This window comes from Arachis ipaensis, chromosome B9 (genome assembly GCF_059453495.1).
Source record: "Arachis ipaensis isolate K30076 ecotype BB chromosome B9, ASM5945349v1, whole genome shotgun sequence".
NCBI lineage: Eukaryota > Viridiplantae > Streptophyta > Magnoliopsida > Fabales > Fabaceae > Arachis > Arachis ipaensis.
In genome coordinates, this window is record NC_142444.1 from 26,409,355 (window position 1) to 26,415,354 (window position 6,000).

The window sequence follows — 6,000 nt, forward strand, 5'->3', positions numbered from 1 at the left end:
CGTCCTTATGATTTATTCATCTACTTTTCTACTAATGCTAATTTATGGGATAGGTAGAAAAGTTTCACTCTAATTTATACTATTTGATCGATTTTATGTTGAAAGATAAAATCTATGTTAAATTTAGGCATTATATATAAAAGAAAGAATATTTTTATGTAGAAAAAATAGATTTAAGACATGTATATAATCTTGTTTCTCATTCATTTGAAATGTGTAAATAACCTAATGAATTGTGTTAAAGGTAAATTTTGCATGAATTGAAGTTTATTTTGGCCCATCAAAAAATTGTCTAACTTTTAAATTACTCAAAATAGCATTGATCATGTGTAGACAACAATTTTTTATTTACCTGTAACAAGGATCTAAATTTTTGTCTGATCCATTATTTTTTTGTTTCAAAGATAATAGAATAATTTATACATTTCCATAATAGCCTTGACAATTTTCGATTCTTTAATTTTACCTTTTAACTTAGCATGATGAGGTCATTACTCAAAACTCAAAAATGAATTGAGTTTTCTTTCCACAAATGAAAGAGACATGACTAAAATATTAAATTGGTGATATGACATTTTCGAACATCTTAATTGCTTAATTTTCAATACTCTCTTTATTGAAATAAGAAAGCTTAATGATGCTACATTTGGTGTAACTAGCACAATAACATTGGATTAGGATGGTAAAATTAAGAGTAAAGCAACGAATAGATCTTTAATAATTTCGACTTTGGACAAATTAGCTTTTGAAGAAAAAAAAATACGAATTAGGTCTTCTATGATAATAAACGGTGGATATGTATGTTCTTTTGTTAATAAACAGTACGAAACGAACCGAAATTATCCATGTATTATATTATCTACAATTGTGTGCATTCCGTTGTTGTCATATGAGTATGGAAACGAAGTAGTTTTAGACAATGAAGTATTCATTATCTTTTGAGTTTCTATATAACTTTTATCAACTGCTTTCTATTTACCACGAATACTATCAAAACAGGTAAAGTTTCACTCCAAAAGTTATTATCTACGTGACGATCTTTCATAAATAGACACGTCACATTAGTTAACGATACATATAAGCACCACCATTAAATTTTACATGATGAATTAATAGAAAAACATAACGTGTCCATCGTTTGTTATCATAGAGAACCAAATTAGTACTTTTTTTCTTCAAGGGTTAAGTAGTTTGAGGTCGAAATCTTCAGGGACCTAATTGTCAGTTTACTCTAATGAAAGAGTAAACTATCATTTATGCCCATGAAATTTTTGAATCCTGACAAAACTATCCAGAAAAATTAAAACTAAAGTTGTACCCATGAAAAATGAAATTTAATCGATAAAACTATCCAAACATTATAAAATTACTCAAAATTCTCAAATTATCCTTTTTTCTAACCAAACCTAATCTAATTCTAAATTTCCATTCACATCCTCTCCCACCATGCTGTAACACCCTAACTATCAAAATGTCACGCTTCCGGCTGCGTCACTCTGATAGCTCGAGTATTACGACAACTCTTAAATATTTAATATTAAAATATGAGATTCTCAAGAGAAGGAAAACTAAGATTAATGGTGATGTTCATAAAAGTAAAAGAATAGTTAAAAACAGAACCAAGTATGATATCCATAAAAATGAAAAGCTTAAGAGGGAATTTGGCCCGTTCCCAAAAGGAATGATATGAGTATAATATTTTTAAAAGAACAACAAATGTATAAATAATGTAGTATGCTAAACCAAACTCAAATTAAAAATAAATTACTTGAAGTTTATCAAACAAAAATCAACCGGAATAAAAGCGAAAAATCTTTTCCTTCCAGAATTTTGAAAAATACCTAAATGCATAATCAAATAAAGATATGCATTGAAACTGTAGTAAAATTATTAGAAAGTCAAATTGTATTTAAAGTAGGTGTAGTTCCGTAAACCAGTAAAAGTACAGGCGATGTATTAGAAATAGATAGTTGTTAAATTGTATAAGAAATTTTCAAAGTTTTATATAGATATGTGTATATCGAATCAACAGCAATTTTATAAAAAATTCAAAATTGGTTATAATTATTGTCAAATAAGACAAAAACTGAATCACAATTTCTTTAAGAATGGACTCAGAATAAGGACTAAAAAGGCACATCGCATCAAGATAAGTTCAAAGCTATATCAAAGAATACGTGAATCAAGAAGAAGAATTTAAACAGAGAAAGATAGATACAACAAGGATTTCAAACAACCATATGCAATTAGGATCAAACAAAAATGCATATGAATAGAGGAATAGGGTTGAAAAATCAAACTACTTTTCAAAAGGATTAGCAAGCAAGAACTTCAAGTTAGACTATGAAAGAACAAGTCGAATCGATCAGAATTCAAGACATATAACTAAATAACCTTGAGAAATAGTTTCTAATGTTCCCAAGACCCACCAATCGCGTTACCTATTACTCGTAAATCGTCTATGACAACCCATTAGTGCTCCCATATACATAATTCAGTAGTTTTAAGCTGGCCAAACTTAATTCCTAGAAGTATGCAATGCAAGACTAACAGCATTAATCAATAGACCGTCATGTGCATAAAGCTCTAATTCTCGTCATTCGACAAGACTATTGCATGATAGACACTCAGAGTATGCAATTGAAGCATAGTCAGTCCATTCCTCAGGCTCTACAGGAAAGACTGCTCTGATACCATAATGTAACACCCTAACTATCAAAATGCCATGCTTCCGGCTGTGCCACTCTGATAGCTCGGGTATTACGACAACTCTTAAAATATTTTATACTAAAATATGAGCTTGTTTAAAACTTAAACCGAATTTTTTAGAAAACCTACATCCATACTAATATCAACACTTACAAAGGATACACATATACACATATTAATAATTTTACAAGCATTAACTAATACAATTACTATCCCTCTTACAGAGTGTATAAAGATAAAGGCAAGAAAAAACATAAATACTAAACCAATCCAAAATATCATCTAAACAGAAAGAAATAAGCTCTTCCGAACCTCGTCTTCCATAACCTGAAAAGAGAAAAGACATGTAGGGGAGTGAGAACGTCGTCCTCGAAAGGGTTGTCAGTAGAGGATTTTTGAGAATTACTGTAATATGATATGTGAAAATAAAACTGTTACAGTGATTAATAACCGCCTTATGCATACTTTCAAAACCCGATGATTTACCATTAAAAACCTGAAATCTTTTCTGAAAAAGGAGACTATTATTTCTTCAAAAAATTTCAAAAGGTTTTTCCTAGACAGTATGAATGACCAACCTGCTCCAAGCATAGGTTCATTAAGTCTATGCTGAACCAGTTTAGTTTTTCATCCTTTTCTAAACCAGAAACAAACCAAACATGGCCTTCGGCCCACATCATGACCAACCACGGCCCTAGGCCCAAACAATCCAAACAACAACCAATCACCACAGTCCAACAGAGTTCCAGTCGCAAACACAAGTAGGAAAGTTCAAGCACAAACAAACAATTACTTCACGTAGAACAAATAGCAATTAAACATAATAAATCACATAGGCAAACCAAGTACAATATGCACACTCAAACAATGTCACATAGATGCATATGATGAATGCCTGTCCTAGTCGCTGATGAGTCTCATCTGTCGGTTATAAAGCCAATCCGACAAGTCCTGGTAGCTAACCATTGGACTGTCCCTCTGTCGTGCATCACCAACTCGAGTTATTCTCAATCATAATCATCAATACATTTACACAACACCCACACTGGTGTTTATCCACGGGGGCGAGCTCATCCGAAACTTTCACAGTGTTCGACCACACTTACGACATAGGGACAACAGAGTATCAAGTCTCCACCTAGAGCATATTTCACCCAAGGAAACTCGTATCTCAGATAATTGGAAGTGCAACAATCACTTTATCAGCTCAAAAATCATCCATATTCATACTCAGCCATCCGGCTCATAACATATTCCACAGTCAGCCATTATTCATTATCATATAGAGCCATTCCGGCTCATAACATATTCCACAATCAGCCATAATTCATTATCATATACAGCCCTTCCGGCTCATAACATAATAGCACTTTCACCATTCAACATCACAAACTCATAAAATCATCATTCAAGCCATAAATCACTTTTTCTCAAATCTCTTTTCTTTGAAATCAAAATCAATTCCTTCCAGCCTTAGCTTTAAACTCCCCATTTCTCAAATCATTACAGGCTCACAAGCCACTTTTCCTCAAATGTAAATTTCTCTTTTTAAAACAAAGTCACATTCCTCAACATCTTTTCATAACATTTCAAAAATCAGACCAAATCAAAAGTCTTTTCTGAGAGACTCAAAATCATTCATCCTTAAACAGGATTTGGTGACAAAGGTTCCTCAGCATAGTCTTAAGTCTTTACGGGAGAATAACATAACTCATTTCCTCAAATTCGTGTAAAATTTTTAAAACCTTGGTTTCCTGATTTGAGTAATAAGAATAGAATCTAAGCCAAGCTGAGCCGTGTAATCAATTACTCCAACCACATTTTCAAAGTCTTTTCTTTTGCCTATACTAAAACCAATTTCAACCCCATGTTAAAAATTTGAAGCGTTTCCAATGGCTCGGAAATCATTTTAGTTTTGCTAAACCAGAATTCAAAGAATACTTTAAACCTTCCCTAAAACGTCGAAAATTTAAATTTGTAAATCGAAATCCAAGTTCTTTGAAAGTCACTAAAACTTCCATAATTGAAACCTTTAAGTCAAATTCAAACAACATAAACCGTGATTAAGTCAAATCCAAGGAATCATAAACTCCTTCCACCCTTTAAATAGCCTTAAAACATAATTCTCTTCCAAATGACTTGCACCCCAATAATATAGTGCTTTTCTTAGGAAACAAAGCTAAGGCATAACCCTCTTTTCCAAGAGTCTTTTCAAAACATAATTTTATCACTTTCATAAATAATTCAAGTGAAGAAAATAAAAGTCTTAAATTCACAATTTTCCAAGTGAAATATTAAAGGACTGAAATTCATAATTTTCCAAATAACATTTCCAAATAAAGTCCTGGATTTTATAGAAATTTCGACAGCACCTCCCCTAAAACTTGGATTTTGCCACCCTTTCCGGGTCCCAACTAAACCATTCCGCAACCCTCTTCAAGGGGTTCAAAACAAAATCAATTCAAAATCAAGTTGTTTCCAAACGTGCATCATTTTCAGATTTCAAGAACACCAATTCAAAATCAAATCAATTTCTAACAGGATAAACTCGATTTCAAAGCTTTTACAAATTAACTTTAACGAAGCATTTCAAGAACTGTCCGTTTCACAAAACCGAAAAATAACCCAGCCAATCAAGCATTCATATTCATCCAAGACAACCAACAATTACATAAGACTTATACAATCACTCAAAGATACATTTTCTCACGTCAATATCCATATATAATAATTCCAATTCATAAAATGTGGTTTTCTGAAAACGCCCAACCTCAATACGCAAAACCATAACCCAAACGCTTAACAGAATTCCTTTCACCTCAACCCGAATCGACAGCAACCAAAACCTCAGCTCTGCTTGCTTTCTCAAAAGAAGAAACAGCTTCAAACGCCACAAGCAAACTCGGATGCTAACTCTTAAAACCATTAACATCGCAAATACTTTATTACACGGAACAGAACACTAACGCAGGGCTTTCGAAACAGAAATACTTACTGAACTAGTGAAACAAAATAGCGGCGGGTTCTGAACTAGTTTGGCAGCGGCTCCGGCAGCCACCTCGGCGACCGAACTCCAGCGATGGTGATTGAAACCCACACACAGAGACGATAAAGTTCTCGGAATCTTAAACGAATGAAAACCAAACTCAAAAACCCTTACCGGCAGATTTTTCCGGCGATGGCAGCGGGGTTTCGGGGGGCAGAAACGGCGGTGGCTGGCGCAGGTCTCCCCTCTCTCTCCTCTGCTCTCGTGCTTTCTCTCTCTCTTACTCTGTGCGAAATGACGGCCTC